This window comes from Eumetopias jubatus, unplaced genomic scaffold (genome assembly GCF_037043125.1).
Source record: "Eumetopias jubatus isolate StellerSeaLion01/CBP00866 unplaced genomic scaffold, mEumJub1_p1.0 scaffold_5, whole genome shotgun sequence".
NCBI classification, from domain to species: domain Eukaryota; kingdom Metazoa; phylum Chordata; class Mammalia; order Carnivora; family Otariidae; genus Eumetopias; species Eumetopias jubatus.
In genome coordinates, this window is record NW_028274811.1 from 3,034,153 (window position 1) to 3,051,829 (window position 17,677).

Consider the following 17,677-nt stretch of genomic DNA (forward strand, 5'->3'; position numbering starts at 1 on the left):
GACATAGAGCCGTTGAGGAGGGCAAAGGGTCCCTGCATGCCTGGGTGGCCGCCGAGCAGTTAGTGGGCAGAGCCCAGCCGTGCGATAGAGACAGGGACGCCCCGGGCCACACCTTGACACCGGCCAGGAGGCTCGTAACTTGGTCCCAAGTCATCAAGGGGACACAGGGCTGAGGGAGGGAAGCACCTGGTCAGATCCAGCACGTGTGAGCGTGGCGGGGAGGAGGAGAGGAGGGGTCCCATGGGGAAGCTGAGCCAGAGTTTGTGGAGCCTGGGGCTTTCACAAAAGGCCCCCATGGCCCCAGGGTGCCCCCACCCTGCACATCAAAGCACAGCCTCACTCTCCCACACTGTCTGCCCCAACAGGGTTTCCTGCAAGCAGCTGGATCACAGCTATTTATCTAATGTTCTTGGATGGAGTCCCAAGAAAACCATTTTGCTTATTTGAAAAGAAAATAACACAAAGCAACATTGCAGAGCCCACCCCCAAAGAAGAATTGTAAGGAGATTGTTATGGCCCCTGCGGTTTAGGGCTTCATTGATTTATCTGTTTGGGCATCTGTTTATTGGCTGGACAGGATGGCCCCTGTTGCTCAATAAGCCCAGGCTGTCTTTACGAGGGCTGTGGAAGGAAGCAGCCTCCCAGCGCGGGGCTTCCAAGCCTGCAGTCAGCACGACTGTATGGGAATACGGGCCCCGGCATGCAGGAGCCTGGGTCCCGGGCAGCTCCGTGAGCTCATGCTGGAATCCTAGCCATTGGTGCCCCGTGCGGAGTGAGGGGGCTCCCAGAGGGGCTCGTCAGCAGTCATAGGGGCTGGGTTGCTTTTTAGAGATCCAGGTACCTGAGACCCCCCCCCGCCCCAGACTCCGTGGCTCAGTCTCTGGGGTGGGGACAGGGTAGTCTGCCCCAGTGATTCCGCTAATTAAAGGTGTAACTGCTGGATCACATGATTCCCAAGGGCCCCTTCCCCCATTCAAGAAAGGTAATCTAGTGTCATTTGGCGTCAGAGATGGGAGGGGCAAGACCGTGCAGACAGAGCTTGTGAGGAATAGGCATGAACCCCGGCACTACCAGGTGACAAGTCCCCTATGTTTCAGGGGCAAGAGTGTGTCCTCTCCACCCCTTGTGGGCCCACCGCATCCTTAGCTCACTGTCCTGGGGACCTGTAGCCACCATCCCACGGACCAAAAGATTCCTATCTTGGAAATTAGGAAAGCAGATGTCAGGATGTTTGAAGGCAAACCAAGGGCCTCTCTCCAAGGATGGGGGGTGGGCAGGCTTGCATTTCTCAGACTCAGAAAGGATGTGTGTGTGTGTGTGTGTGTGTGTGTGTGTGTGTGCACATGGGAGGGACAGGAGCTGTGGCCACGGCCCAGAAAACAGGCCCAGGGATGGCAAAAAATGTGCAGAAGAGCACATTTGGTTTTTAAAAGCCTACTTGGCATAAGGAGAAGAACAAAGAGCCAGACATGGGGCTAGGGACCCCAGACGTAGGATTAGCAGACAGCAGTGGGGACAGAGGATGGGGGACAGAGGCTGCTCGGGGCCTCAGCACGAGCATCTGATGGACAGCAGTGCAGAGGGACGTGGAAAAGGGGTGCGGCAGGAGGTTGTAAGAGGAAGAGTCTGTCACAGAGCAGGTGCGAAAAAAAGCATGGGATGAATCCCACCACATGAATTGAGTCTTTAGGTCCACATGACCTGGGCCCAGAGCATGGAAAGAACTTGCTCGTGTGACCATAGAAATAGGGCTGTCTCTGAGGAGGAACAGAGGATGGGATATGGATCGTCAGACCTGTCCCCATTTTCAGAAAATTCTAGAAACTCCAGGTGGGTGAGTCAGACAGGGATGTGGGTCCAATGTCTAGAGCAGATGAGGAAGCAAAGGCCCCGTGGGCTCTGTGACCAGCTGACAGTGAGCATCAGGGGCCCCCAGGTACCAGCTGCCCACCAAGCAGGTCTCCTGCATGACCCGTTTAATCCTGTTGCATTTGGACTTCAGACAGGTGGACAAAATATCCAGGTTTTTTGTCTGAGAAGGAGACATTTGGACCAGAGTCGGGCTGGTGTGCACGGTCAGAACAGTGATTGGCCCCAGGTAGGACTCAGTAAACACTGAGGGGACAGAGGGAGGGAGGGAGGAAGGGGCCATGATCAGCTATGGGTTCTGTACTTAGGCCTACCCTGTTCATGGTTTCTAACAACTTAAAGACATAAAAGGTGTCCAGTGATCCCGTTTACAGAGGATGATAATAACTGTCTCAGAGGACAGAATTAAAATGTAACAAACCCATGATAAACTGTAACTCTAGGGAGTGGACGTATGCTACCTCCAGGCCAGACCCCATCCTAGAGGCTCCTATCCTTCCCCTTCCTTGGGGTCTATGGAGAAGCTGTGAGTCAAACCCTCACCCCGTCTGGCCCCAAACTCAGGCCTCCTCCATTCTCTGGGGATCTGGGTAGAAATGGGACTGGTGTCTCTACCTAACAGCCCCCAGGCAAGGACAGGAGGAATGACCCTGAAGACCTGTCCTGAGCCAGCCGGCTGTGAGTTGGAGAAGGGGACCCCTAACGTGCTTCTCACCTCCACGTCCCTGTGACACCTGCATTATGTCACCTCGAAGGAGCGGACCTGGGAAGCTTCCTTGCTGCTGGTCATAATGACCCCACATGCCCAGGAGAGGAAGAGGGATGCCATTGTGTAAAAATCAAAACTCTTTTATCTCTACTCTGTAACTCCTAGACCCAGTGCCTGTAGCTCCCTGTGTTATTTCAGCTTGTGGTTTGCAGAGAGAGTTCCAGAGTGAGATGGTGGGAAGACCCCTGGAGGGAAGGCAGAGTCAGGATAAGGAGGCCACCTGGCCGCCAGCCAGGGGAGGGACCCGCACGAGTGAATGCACCTATATGAAAGCACCTATCTTGGGGGTAACTGGGGCTCCCCCAGGGGACGAGGGTCCAGCTTGGCATGGGTGACCCCAGGAGTGGAGTGGGGAGCAGTCAGGGTTGGAGATGCAGAGGGACATGGGAAGGGTCAAAGTGGAGGTCCCAGGGGAGGCTGCGGGAGGAAAGGCGCAGAAGTGGGGATAAGAGTCACGCAGGGCAGAAACGTGCGCACAGGGGATGTGGGATGAAGGGAATCCGGGAACATCCGTGTCTGCGTTCCTCAGGCCCCGTGTACCCACATTTCCACCGGGGCAGCGTCTCAGAGCGAGGTCACAAGAGCGCTAATTCAATATCAAAGGACAGGAACTCCACATAAAAAAGCCCATGTTCAAGTCTCCTTCAGTCCTCCCAGCTGGTCCAAGAGATCAGTCTCAGTTTGGTCCTACTGTGTCTTTGATGCTCCTCCAATATGTGGTAGTCTCCCTTTTTGCAAACGGTTCAGACCTTAGGCTCAGTGCTATCAGGCAAGGGTTTTGGCTGGGACTCTGTTGGTTGATGTAGCTTTCATTGTGTATTATTTTAACAATAACCGTCTTATGGCACGGGAGGCCCGTTTTCCTTTTGTGATAGTGGTTGCAGTGGAAGAAGTTTCATTCCCAAACATATTTCTTTCAGTAAGAAAGGCTAGGTTAGGGGCGCCTGGGTGGCTTAGTCGGTTAAACGTCTGCCTTCGGCTCAGGTCATGATCTCAGGGTCCTGGGATTGAGCCCCGTGTCGGGGTCCCTGCTCGGAGGGGAGTCTGATTCTCCCTCTCCTCCCTGCTCATGCCCTCTTTCTTGCTATCTCTGTCTCTCTCTTTCAAATAAATAAAATCTTTAAAAAAAAAAAAAAAAGGAAAGAAAGAAAGAAAAGCTAGTTTAAAGGAAAAAAGAGTTATAAAAGTGGCGCAGATGGCACAAGAATGATTAAAGTTCCCAAAACAGACTCTCAGAGCAGCTCTGGGTAGCCTTGGCTTGAGATGACAAAGATGGGACCCAAGTGTGTCCTTGACAGGCACGGTCCAGTCCTGTTTGCTGACTCTGAAGCTAAGTGTCAACAAATCTTCCCATCATTCTCCACTATCCTGGTGACCTGAGAAAGACCACAGAACTTGTTCTTCTTCAAGCCCCCGTCACATTTGCTCTATTGGCCAGTTTCCAGTCCAAGGACCTAGAGCATCTACAGCTAGCTCTCCGAGCCTACTGCTTCCCCAGTTTCATCGCAGCAACAGCAGAACATGGTGACACCTGCCCCGAGTATGACAAGAACACCACGTCCTGAACACTTCCGTGGGCTGGGTCTTATGTGTGAGTTTTCTTTCTTTCTTTCTTTTTTTAAGATTTTATTCATTTATTTGAGAGAGAGAGCGTGAGAGAGAAAGAGATCATGAGCAGGGGGGAGGAGTAGAGGAAGAAGCAGGGAACAAGGAGCCCGATGCGGGACTCGATTCCGGGACCCCGGGATCATGACCTGAGCCAAAGGCAGGCGCTTAACCGCCTGAGCCACCCAGGCGCCCTACGTGTGAGTTTCTAATCTGTTTTTCATTCAGTCCTCTCTGTGGCCCAACGAGGCGGGTATGATAATGCCCACTTTTGGGGCCGGAAAACGGAGGCTCAGAGAGGTGTTTGCCTCGAGTCACCCAGCTAGCACCGTGTGAGGGATTTGGAGCCGGATCTGCATGCTGCCTGTTCCCACGCTCTTTGCCGGGTGATGCATGGCCTCTGCCCGAGCAGGAGATCAGCTCCCACGTAGGACCTCACCTCCCTCAAGTGAGGCCCCGCCAGGCTTCCCGGGGGACGTGTGGCTCTCACAGGCGGGAGAACCTGGCTGCGTGCGTCACCTCCTCACAGCTGCCACCACTTTAAATGGACCTGTCCCCACTGGGGAGAGATTTTACAAATGCGATAAATTTATGTTTCCTTGGAAATCATCTAGCAGTTTCTATTCTTGTGCCACCTTCTGTGAAATTCACAGTGCTTACATTTTCCCAACCAGAAATTCCTACACTGGGACTGACAAAGAATTTGAGGCCATTTCTGGGCCGGGGGGCGGGCGGTGGGAGGTTGGGGGGGCTGTCTCTGGGAGATGTGGTTTGCATGTCAGAGAGCTGGCATCCCAGGACACTGGGTAGTTTATGGGGACCACAGAAGGGAATTGGAGCTGTCGCCAAAGCCCTGTGACTTTGGGGGTCCCGGGGCGCTGCGTGTCTCCCACCAGTTTCTGGCCTCCAGCTTTCCTGGTTCCGTAACTCACCCTTAACCCCACCCCTACTCCCCAACACCACTCTTCACAGCCCCCCACCCTCCTCCCTCCACCTCCCCAGCTCTCTCTTCTCCCTCCACCCCTGGGAACCCTCACAGCCCTGCTCTGTTTTCTGTGCAGAAACCCATCTGGGTCACTGGGGAAAAACTGAAGCTCACGGACTTGCCCAAGGTCACACCGTCATGCCAATAATGACTTCAGTGCTGGAAGCAGAGCCAGGTGTGACCTCCTATAAAGCTCAAGCCCTTTCCACTCTGCACGCGGCTGTTCCCTCTGTGCTTTCTCTCCCCATAGATCCCCCCCAACTCTTCTAGAACACATCAGAAGTCTTCCGTTTGACACACTGACATGACATCTGTCCCACAACAAAAGGCACTCACTTGTAACCCTCGTCATGTGAAGATCATGGAATCAGGGCTCATTTTCTCTCTTTGGTTTAAATGTTTTTTGTCATTGGAACTTTTATAAAGAAGAGGGCATCTGAAAAATGCATCATGTGTGTAAATATTTTATATGTGTGTGGGTTGCTGAAACATGTATTACATTTGACGTGGGTATATCATGTTTAAACATACACACGTATTCACATCTTTTAAATCTGATGTGACATTAGGCAAAATAAAAACTGAGCATTTCCGCAGATGGGTACATTCCTTTATATTTGGAGCCAACATTTTGAAATTGAGGGGGCCACTCCTCATCAGCCTGGCTCTACCCTGTCAGGCTGCCTTGCCTTCCTTGTGGTATCATCAGACCAAAATTCCAAAATATGTTTTCTTTTAAAGAACTCGCTAAAGAGTTTCCCAAGTGGACGGTTCAAACCTCAGAAGCGTGTAATTCCTCAGTGTGTTGCTCTCAGCAAGACCCCACATCTCTGCCTCGCCTGACCCTGCCTAACCTCATTTCACTGTAAAATGCTTTCGGAGACGCGGCTGCCCCCGCCCCAGCCCTGCGGCCTCGCTGGCCTGCTCCTCGGGGCTCAGCCTGCTTCCCTGCACTGAGCTCAGAGGTGGTGGGTCTTTCAAAAGAGCACAGAAAAAGCATTCTCCGGTGGGCCAGGCTGGACTGGGAAGCCCGTGAGAAGGCCGGGGTCACATCTGAGGGGACACATCATCCGGACTTCAGGGAGCAGATCTCTGGGCGGGCGGGGCCTCAAGGTCACTTCCTGCTGGGCAGCCCAGGGTCACCAGGGAGGGAACTCAGTGCTTAATGCAATTAGGGACTGAAAGAGCAGAGGGGGTAGGGGTCAGCATCCTGTAAAGGGCTTCCTTCATTGTTCCTTTCTTCTGCAGGATTCAGACAATACTTTAATTCAATTCAAAGGCCTCTGTTGAAAAACCCAACCTGGCTTTTGCTGTTGACACTTTCTAGTGTCAGGCTCTACGTTAGTCCTTTTTTATACGTAGTATCTCAGGTTATCTGATCTGCACGGGAGTTTTGACCTGCTCCGTTTCCAACCTGGGCCAGTTTACCCCTCCTTAGGCAACCTGGTGGTCCCCCCCTCCCGGGAGGTCACCATATTGATGCCGAACTTAGTGCGGACACCCGATTGGCATAGCTCACTACAGCCCAGAACTCCTGGGCTCAAGCGATCCTCCTGCCTCAGCCTCCCGAGTAGCTGGGACTACAGGCGCACGCCACCGCCCCTGGCTATCTCAGGTTATCTGGAGAAGGGGGCACGAGGATCCTGGTTTGGAAACAGGCTCAGAGGGACAAATTGGACAGATCACTGGGGCCTTAGCGGGGACCAGAGCCTGAGGCCAAAAGTCCCAACTCTTTCTCTTGCTCCTTAGACAATCTGCATGCCAGGCCCCCTGTTGGAGCCTGGGATCAAAGACACAATCTTCTGGAGCAGGGGGCCGGGGGCTAGGGTGGGGAGACACAATCTCTTTTTTAAAAAAAAAAAATTTTTTTTAAGAGGAAAAGAGAAATTGATTTTGTCTGACTTAGTACTTACATAGTTAGCTGTCAGTATGCTATGCATTTGAAATGCTAAATAGAAGTTCTGGTCACCAGCATCAACTTCTTACGAATTTTTAATGCTTGAGTATCTCAAATAATACCCACAGGCAACACACCACAGGGCAGAGAGCTCTGATGGGAAGAAGCAGCAGTGAGTCAGATATCCAGCTCTGCCACTGGTGTGTGGTATGAGCTCAGCCATGTAGTCCTTTGCCTAGGGCCGAGTTTCTCAACTGGGAAACGAAAGGGGTGAAGAGTCCAAGTGTCCCATGACGTAGAATGGGATTCCTTGTCGGGTGGTGAGTTCCCCAGCATGAGAAGTAAGCAAACACAGGCTTCAAGGCCATTATGGAAAAGATGCTGAATTGAACCCCATTAAACTGGCTTCATGAGTAGGACAACATGTGAATCAGCATTATATCTCTGGGTCCTATATATATATATAGGGTCCACTGCTTGACAACAGGGTAGATGCTAAAAAAGGTTGGATGGATGGATGGATGGATGGATGGATGGATGGGTAGATGGGTGGGTGGATGGATGAATGGGTGGCTGGATGGGTAGATGGGTGCTCAGGTGGGTGTGTAGAGGCATGGATGGATAGATGGATGGACACATTTCCATGCTTGGTGGAAGGTTGAGCTAGATGACCAAGAAGGTCCCCCCACCTGAGATCCCTGACTGTCTTGCCACTCTCCCAGAAGTCCTATCTTACACAGCTTCTCCCTTATACCTTGCCCATGAACTGGAACTTTGATTGGAAACACTGGGCTCTGTATTGGTGTTCACAAGGCCTGTTGAGAGGGCTTGGAGGTAAACTTCCTGAAGATCGAACAAGCAACGATGCCAAGTGTCAGGCACGTAATAAGTACCAGGGAGCGTTAGCTGCCCCTGCTCCTTATAGGAGGTGGAGGCAATGGGAGATGAAGGAGATGTTGGGCAGGAGAGGAAGGGGAGGGGTGATGGCACTCGGTCCCCTAAGCTCCGATGGGAGGCAGGTAGTCCGTTTCTAATCCCACCAGGCTCCAGAGGGCTGCACTTGAAGCAGCAGGGCGCATGCCTGTTCCCAGACTGCTCTCTGCACCGTCCACTTCTGCAGACCAGAGGGCAACTGCATTGGAATGAGCACTTGCGCTCGGAGTCTGTAGGCTTGCGTCACATGCAGGGTCAGGGCTGATGTGTCGGTGTGGCTTAGGCAAGTTGTTTAGCCTCTCTGAGCTCCCACTGCTCTGTCCTCACCCTGTCCTCACCAGCCTTGTTGCAGGGGTCCCTGGGGAGGCCTGCCCCTGGGGACTACACAGTGCCTGGGACAGCCAGCAAAGCCCCGTCTTCCACGCTGCCGGAAAAGGCCATCATCATTTTGAACCTTAGATGAGCACACTTTTCCCTCCGTGGCTCCCATCATGGCAGCCAGGCTTTGGGGCTCAGGCCGTGGGACCCCCGTAGCTTGTGATGAGCATCCCCCTTCTCCCCTGTTCCAGGAGGACTCATTTCCTATGTCCATACCTTAACTCACAAACAGATGCCCCTCTTTTAGACAAGCTACGGTATGCTTTACACACTGGTCTGCACCTGGCCTTTTTCTTTGGAATAAAGCTTTGCTAAGATATGATTCATATACCGTGCACTCCACCCACTTGAAGTGTACAAGTCGATGGTTTTTAGTAGATTCACAGAGTTATGCAGCCATCACCAGAGCCGATGTTAGACCATGTTCATCACCCCCAAAAGAAGTCCCCTACCCACTAATCTACCCCGTGTCTATAGACTTGCCTATTCTCGACATTTCCTATAAATGGCAATCACACCATATGTGCTCTCTGGTACCTGCTTTTCGCATGTAATGCGATGTTTTCAAGGTTTGTCCATGTCGTAGCATGCTCGGCACCTTGCCTCTTCCACGTCGAGGAAGTTGAAAATCATCCCATATCGGAACATACAGATCTGCCTCATTGTGGCCAGATATTTCCAAATTCAAGACTCCAAAGGCATAAAAAGGCCTCCAGGGAGGAGAGTCCTTTCCATCCCTGGTCCTTTAGCAGCCAAGTTACCCTTCCCAGACATCTCCCAGCCTTCCCTCCAAGGGTGTAAATGCAGCCCGTCCAAACATGTATAAATACAGTCTTTTCCTGCGCTTTTGTTAACTCGAGGGTAACGCACAGCACACACGCTGTTTTGTCCCTTGTTTCCACTTCATAGAATATCTGAAATATTTTTCTTTCTCCGATGGAGTTTTGAACCACTGCATTCAATGGCCTGGTGGGTGCATACAGCTGAAGGATGAATTCCTACAAGTAGTATTTCTGGATCAAAGCATCTGTGACACAATAGTACCCATTCCTTTTCTACTCCCCTCAGCCTTGCAGAAGAGAACACGATTCCTGGGTCCTGGCTAAGCAACGTGGTACCACAGTTGACCCTTCAACATAGGGGTTAAGGATGCCAAAAAAATCCACCTATAACTTTGGGCTCCCCCCAAAAACCTGACTACTGATAGCCTGCTGTTGACCAGAAGTCTTACTGATCACATACACAGTCAATTAACATAATAAAGTACAATCAATTCTTACAATCAAGTAAGCTAGAGAAAAGAAAATGTTATTGAGAATATCATAAGGAAGGGAAAATACAGGCACAGCAGTATGCTGCATTTATTTTTTAAAAAAATCCACATGTCAGTGGACCCGTGCAGTTCAGACCCGTGTGGGTCAAAGATCAACTGTAGCTCATTAGACATCATTCTAAGAGACGAGAAACAATATCCCAGGAGAGTTTTAATTTGTAGTTCTCTTTGATGAAGGTTGAGCATTTTTTTCCCCATATACTTCAGAGAAACTTCTATTTCCTTTTCCGTGAATTGTCCAATCAGATCCTTGGTCCATTCTCCCGCTGGGTTGTTCATCTTTTTCTTACCAATTTGCAGGAATGCTTTAAGAAAATTATCCTATGAGTTAGAAACATGTTCTCACCGTTTTATGCTTTTTCTTTGACGGATTTGGTTTTTCTTTTGTTTTTCTTTTGGGTCATGCAAAAAAAGAGAAAGAAATGGGAATGTCGTCCTATTCGTCTGTTTTACAGTTTGAGGTTTGTGTCGTATATGAAAGGGCCTTCTTCTCAAATCAGAGATTATAAAAGAAATTTATGGTTCCTCTTAGTACGTTTATGGCTTCATTTTGCTTCCTTCTTTTCAAAAGCTGCCTAGAATTTCATTGCAGGAGTCTGTCATAATTCACCCTGCCAGTCTCCAGTTAGTGGGCGGTTGCATTGTTTTGTCCTTGGTATGAAACGCGACGCTGCAGCTAGTCCTCGGGTGCGTCCTGCTTTTGTGTGCACATGGGGAAGTCTACCTGAGGACAAATTCATGGAAGTAGAATTGCTAGATCAAAGGACATGGCATTTTAGATTTTGAAAATAGGGGCCCAAATTGCTTTCCTAAGAGGTTTGTCCTGTGTTCTTTCGGCAGTGCGGAGAGTGCCCTGCCTCTCAGCTTTGCCAGGATTTCTTGTTTTTTCAAATGGAAAACATCTTCCTTTCTTTTCTTTGCAAAACACTCAGTGTGGGGAGGATGGGCAAACAGGCCTGTTGGAGCGTTTGGGGTGGAGACCTCCCTCTCAACAAGCCGAGCCAGTGATGGAGTTGATCTTGTCCTGACACCTGCTGGGCATCCGACCAAGGCCTGCAGAGTGACAGCCTCGGACATCTGACTTGTCTTTGGAAAGTTTTTATCATGAGTTTGTCTATTAGGCCGTGGGGAAACCAATGACCCTTCTCGAAGCTCGGGTGCTTCATCTCTCCCTTTCTGGAGGAAAAAGTAGAGAGGTTTGTCTTGATGGTATGTTGGAGAGACAAGAGTTTGAAAGATGTGGGCTTCCTGGGACCCCGGGGTGGCTCAGTCGGTTAAGCCTCTGCCTTCAGCTCAGGTCATGATCTCAGGGTCCTGGGATCGAGCCCCTCAGCAGGGAGTCTGCTTCTCCCTCTCCCTCTGCCTCTTCCCCTGCTCATGCTCTCTCTCCTGCTCACTCTCTCTCTCAAATAAATAAATAAAATCTTACAAAAAAGAAAGAAAGATCTGCGCTTCCCTATCTTCCCTATTAATTAAATCCTTTTATTGCAAATTATCGTTCTTCATAAACATTTGAATGCCTGAGGCCACTGAGGTTTTGTACCACCTCGCACCCCACACTGAAGGGCTCTCACCACAGAAATCTACTTTCTCACAGTTCCGGAGGCTGAAAGTCCAAGATCAGGGAAACCTCCGAGTTGGTTCCCATTGGGAGCTCTTTCCCTGGCCTATAGGCAACCACCCTCCCGCTGGTTCTCCTTGTGGTGGAAAGAGAGAACTAGAGCCCTCCTCTTTTAAGGACACCCGTCCCATTGGATTAGACTGGATTAGGGCCCCGTGCTTATGACCTCATTATACCTTGATTACCTCTTAATTACCTTCATGACCAGGCCCCCTGGAGGTTGGGGCCTCGACAGAGGAATTTGGGAGGGACACATCCCATCCCTAACAGCCTGGGATGCAGAATGCGGCCCAGGTGCCGAGCATCATGTTATCACTCCCCACAGCAGGGTCAAATCCGAAGTGTGACCCCAAGCCTGGTCCCTGACTCCCGCGGCTTCAGGCTTACCCCACTGTAGACACACTGTTCTCTCTCAGATTCACCCCAACCTGTACACCCCCACTTCAGCCCCCTCCCCCCCGCCATGTGTCGAGCTCTCACCGGGTGAGCAAATCATGCAGAAATAGACTGTGCTTTGGAGCAAGGTGGGGCCAGGAGCAAGGAGGAGCAGCAAGGCAGGACCACGAAGGCTTCCTGGAGGAGGTGAAAAGGACATTCGGCCCTGAGGCATGAGTAGAAGCTGGCTAAGTGGGAAATGCTCACGGTCATTCTAGGCAGGAGAACAGTGTGCCCCAGGCTAGGGTCTGTGGGCTCAGCCTGCTCTGCTTCGTAATCTGATCGGGGGTGCCCAGAAAGGAGAGTCCGAGAACCTGAGGACCTGAATAGCCAGAGAGACATGATTGGAGCTGAGGCCTTGGCGGGGGGGGGGGAGGAGCGCTGGCTTCCCCCCAACTCATGCCCACCCTCTCCAGGCCTGGGAGGGAGAGAGGAGCCCAGGGGGAAGCTGAAGGATCACCCCCCCCGTCTGGCTGGAGCCACACAGATCCAGCGCCCAGGTGGGGGCTGGAGAAGGCAAGACTGGGTCAGTCCTTCACTGACACAGTCAACCACCCTTTTGTCCTCTGGGGCTTACCTGCTATAGCAGAGCGACAGACGACAAACAAAAAGGGAAGCTTCTGGGTATATCAGATGCTGCTGGTGCTGAGGGAAAAGACAAGGCAGGAAGGGGCAAGGCCGTGGCATGGGGCAAGGGGGGGAGGGGGGCGAGGGGGTGTGGTGGCACTGCCCTCAGGGAAGGGCTCCTAGGCACCCCCTTTGCTGCTGCCAAACCCACTGTGACTTTAATAAAGGGAGAAAGGAAGCCGGTCACCAGTCACAGCGCCTCCATCATCAATGGGTTACCCGCCCGGCTGGGCCTCTGTCTCCCGCTGGCCTAGAGGGTAGGGGGCTTCCTCCCTCCCCCTCAGCCACATCTTTCAGTCAGGCTTCCCCCCACCCAGCTGCCTGTCCCCCTCCGTGGTTTCTCTGCTCCCGACCCATCGTCCGATTTCACCCTGGGAAAAAAAAAAAAAAAATCCAAGCATGGAAATCTCTTAATACAAACCAGATGAGGGGGCTGGTGAAAATGTTTTTCTCCGCATCAATCACCGGGTCCTCGCTGTGCTGAGAATTTGGTAAGCCCTCATCAGTGCTCCTACCAGGAATCCCTTCCAGACTTGGCCCCGCCGAGGCGCAGGCAAACAATGCCGCCTTCTGTGTGTTTAGCGAAGCACCTTTTCACACGTGCTTGCCCCCCCACTCTCGCACCGGGTTCGGGTAGGCTTTGGGGGACAGCCAGTCCTGCTGGTGCTGGCCGCCTGCGGTGGGGAGAGCTGCCACCCTCAGCGGGGCCTCTTTCCTTCCGCCCCCCCCCCCTGAGTGAGCAGGTCCCCCCACGGTCCCCCTGGGCTCTGCGCACCGTGTGGCGGGGGCTCTCAGGTGGGAAATGCTGGATTGGGAGCAGGTGGCCAGCAGGACCCGGGACGTCCTGGGAGAGCCCTCCCTAACTCAGGCTTAGGGAGGCAGGAGCCGTCAGGCACCCATGGGCGGCTGGTCTTGAGAGGGGGCCTTGCGGACCTTCCCTCCTTCCCCTCCCAAGGCGGACGGGCTGTGCCCAGGCGGAGAGCTCAGCCCAGAAGCCCGGGAGTGAATGGGCCTGAAGACACGTCGGGGACAGCTAACCAGGCGTGACAGTGTCATCGTGGCTGTCCACCGTCTGCACGGCAGATCTGTGCCCGTGGCCCCGCCCCCGTCCAGCCCTGTGCTCAGCGCCGAGGCCACACCTCCGGCCGGCGGGGGTCAGCAGAGGCCGGGGCCCAGCGAGGGGGCCGTTGGGGCTGGTGGCTTCCTGCCTTAGATGCCCCCTTCTCTGAAAGCCCAAAGGGAAATAGCCCTGCCAGGTGTGTTTTGAGCAAAATAATAGGAAGAGTGTGGCAAGTAAAGGTACCTGAGGGTCACTATACCAAGTGCGGAGGGAGCACGGATGAGATGTCCCTGCAGGAGACCTTGGAGGAGGGAGGACGCAAAGCTGGTGGGAGGAGCCTGCCCCCCCCCCCCGGGCCAGGGGCAGCAGGTGAGGAGCCCAGGGACACCATGGATCGTGGGTGGGGGTCAGAGAAGCTGCAGCTGGGGCAGGAACAAGAGGGCGTGGAGGCACTGGGGCCGGGGGGGCGGGGCGGGGATGAGGAGTCCATGGAAGTGGCGGGGAAGACTCCCAAGCAGCCCCACCAGGCATGAATTTGGGGTGAGAGGGGATGATCAAAGGCCTGGACGCCTCCGCGAAAGTTTACAGACCTGTGCTGTCCAATGTAATAGCTACTAGCCTATGTGGCTATTTAAAAATTTATTTGTAGTTTTTAAAAATTGAGATATAAATTCACACAACCTAAAATGCACCCTTCTAGGCACCTGGGCGGCTCAGTCGGTTAAGCATCTGCCTTCGGCTCAGGTCATGATCCCGGGGTCCTGGGATCGAGCCCCGCATCGGGCTCCCTGCTCAGCAGAGAATCTGCGTCTCCCTCTCCCTCTGCCCCTCCCCCCGCTCGTGTGCCCTCTCTCTCTCAAATAAATAAATAAATCTTTAAAAAAAATAAAATGAACCCTTTTGAGGTATGCATTTCAGTCGTTTTTAGGATAATCACCATGCCATGCCATCATCTTCTCACTACCTGAGTCCAGAACATTCCTTCCCTAGCAGCCATTTCTAACTCCCACTTCCTCCCACTCCCCGGCAACCATTGATCCACTTTCTGTCTCCATGGATTTGCCTACCGTGGACATTTCCTATGAAATGGTATCCGACAATGTGTGGCCTTCCATGCCTGGCTCCTTTCACTTAGCATCATGTTTTTAAGGTCCATCCATGGCTGTTTAAATTTAAATTAATTAAAGATCAATGAAATGAAAAATTCAGTTCTTCAGCCACACTGGGCACGTTCCAGATGCTCAGGAGCCACAGGTGGATTTTAGCTTCCACATGGAACAGCGCAGCAAATATTGAAAATTCTCAGGGGCGGTGTCCCTCCAGAATGCCCTCAGTGGATGGAAGCGGGGGTGGGGGGATGGTGGGAGCAGAGCCCCACCCCTGCCCGCCTGGTGGGTGTGGACACATGGTCTTCTTCTTGGGTCCCCGGCCGGGGGTCCTAATGGGCTCCACCAATGATGTTTGCTGTTTCCAAAACTGATGAAAATCAGGCTTGCCAAGGGATCCCCCTGCCAGGCTGACCCAGCGCTTGGGTTTCTTTCCTTTTGGCTAGGAATGCCCCCTATCGGCAGCCATCACAGACTCCCACTGGCCATGGCCTAGGACTCTGATTAATAAAGATGAGAAGGCAGCTGAGCTGTTGACTTTGCACATGCTGCTCAGGACACATGATCTTTTCGGAGGGAAAGGAAAAGCATAAAAAGGAGCCTTGTGTGAATTCAGCATCCAGAGGCAACCGTTATTAGCAATCTTGTTGATGGCCTCAAGATTAAGATTTCGGGGAGCATTGTGAGGGTACACACATAGAAATAGGCCTATACGTATGATATTTGAGTCTCTGTACGTATTTGTGTTTAATTTTAAAAGGTTGATTCAAACACACAATTCTTTTTTCATCCCTGACAATTTACAGTGATCTTTCTCAAGAGAAGTGTGGGGCATTTCCAGAGGTATTGGGCATGCTTGTATCTCTACGCAATAAAACCTGTTCCTATAAGCTCATTTCTATTTAGCCATTTTTGAAAGTTCAAGTGATGGGTACAGTGTAAGAATTAGCAATTCACAGCTGTCTTGGACTTTTGGAGAAGAGAGAAATCTTAGTGAAAAACATATTCTTTGAGGGGAGCCTGGGTGGCGCAGTGCATTATGTGTCTGACTCTTGGTTTCAGCTCAAGTCATGATCTCAGGGTCATGAGATCGAGCCCTGCATCGGGCCCCACATCGGGCTCCACGCTCTGCACAGTCTGCTTGGGACTTTCTCCCCCTCTCCCTCTGCTCCTTCCCCATCCCCCCCCCCCCCCGCACTTGCTCGCTCTCCCTCTCTCTAAAATGCATAAATAGGGGGCGCCTGGGTGGCTCAGTCGTTAAGCGTCTGCCTTCGGCTCAGGTCATGATCCTGGGGTCTTGGGATCGAGGCCCACGTCCGGCTTCCTGCTCAGCGGAGAGCCTGCTTCTCCCTCTCCCTCTGCCTGCCACTCTGCCTACTTGTGTTCTCTATCTCTATGTCAAATAAATAAATAAATAATCTTAAAAAAAAAAAAACTCTTTTAAAAGATGTTTTATAAAGAAAAAAAATGCAGACATTTGCACAAGTAGGCAGAGTAGCGTAATGAACTCCCATGGACCTACATCCGGCTTCAACAAATTTCAGATACACCCCCTCCTCCCCTTCATTACTTTGATTTATGGCTCAGTTGTCTTTCTTGTAAAAAGCTTACAGCTGGATTTTGAGTTTTATCCAACGAACAGTCTCTGTCTTTTTATTGAGAAGTTTATGGTTTCAGCGTGTCTCCTGCTTTTTGCTGTGTTTCTCTGTGAATGCTTTCTTTTTTACAAAGAAAATTGTGATCCATATGTCTCTCTGTCAAGACACGACCTTTACTGTGACCTCATGTCCCGGATGTGTCACCCCCCCACTGCCTGCATACTCTCCATCGTGTCATTAGGGGCATGACTCCCCTGTCTCCTTTCTTGGTCTTAACTGATTTGGGGGTGGAGGCAACAGTCTTCACTTGGGAATTTGACCACCCCTTGATCGTGTGAGTCTTGGGGCCTCTCCGGGGCTGCTCTGAGTCCTTCCTCCGAGACTGCTGCCCGTAGGTGGGTCTTCGTGTGGCCTCGTGTGTGAGAATGTCCCGGTCACCCCCTCATACTCGGTTGCCAGCTGGCCAGAAGGTAAAGCTCCAGGTTCCAGGCGCAGTTGTGAAAACTTCAAAACTCATGTCAGTTCTCAACGTGCTCGGTCCCTTGGAAAACGTGGTGTCGATCTGAGTCTGGTCCCTCGTCATGGGGTCAGCTCTCTCTCTCCCTTAGACCTTGCTATCTCTGACACTCTTGAACTTCACTATAACGCATTGAGGTATGGGTTCTTCTTTTTTTTTTAATTTTAATATGTTTTATTAAGGGCTATAAAAATATCCAGAAAGATAAATAAATGTGATGCAATGATATATGTCCTAATATGAAGAACTTTCTTTCAGTACATTGTTTTTCTTCACAATGGCCTTCAAATCACAGGAGGCAGTGATTCCGTGCCATTTCCTCTTCTTTTATTACATGCTGCAGAATTTCTGAATCAGTATCCCACCCTCAGTATTCTCATTTATCCATCAAATTCGTTTTCAATCCGTTGTTTAGAAGGAACGTATTTTCTTCTGTTCCACATTTTCTTTTGTTTTCACAAGTGGATCGTAATGCAAGAGAGTCAGTTTCTCCCATAGTCGGCTTCTCTGAGTGTTGAAGGAGTAACCTGTCCCAGCTTGGCTCAGCATTTTCACCAGAATGGTTTTTGACTTGCTCTTGGCAAAGGTGACCACAGACAGGAACATGGTGACAACCTGAGGTATGGGTTCTTTCCAAACTCTGATGTGCTGCGGGCCTTGGCCATCTGAGAGTTTCCATCTTTCTTTAAATCTAGAGAGCTATCTATTTCTACTATTTCTCTATTATTTAATCATTTCTTTCTCCAGGTACTCTTGGCAGTTTCTGTATGAAATATTAATAAGGCCTGATTTCTGACCTAATAAGAATGCATATCAATAGAAAAGGGGGAGCTTTTGAAACGGAAGGGTTGAGAATTATTGTCACGTCACAACCATCTTCGTTCTTTAAATAAGTGTTCCCAACAGCCTTCTCTGTCCTCCCCCTGTGCTGGCTCCACGGGTGG

The 17,677-nt window shown here is 51.4% G+C and overlaps 1 protein-coding gene, 1 non-coding gene and 1 pseudogene across 2 annotated transcripts in view; 1 reads left to right on the top strand and 2 right to left on the bottom strand.

Annotated features, from left to right (window-relative positions):
• COL23A1 (collagen type XXIII alpha 1 chain) overlaps positions 1 to 17,677 on the top strand; it is a 305,334-nt gene that overhangs the window by 196,856 nt on the left and 90,801 nt on the right. The window lies entirely within an intron of this gene.
• LOC148164243 (signal recognition particle RNA) lies at positions 6,536 to 6,835 on the bottom strand. Its single transcript, XR_015768273.1, has one exon.
• LOC114200466 (large ribosomal subunit protein bL33m pseudogene) lies at positions 17,145 to 17,342 on the bottom strand (annotated as a pseudogene).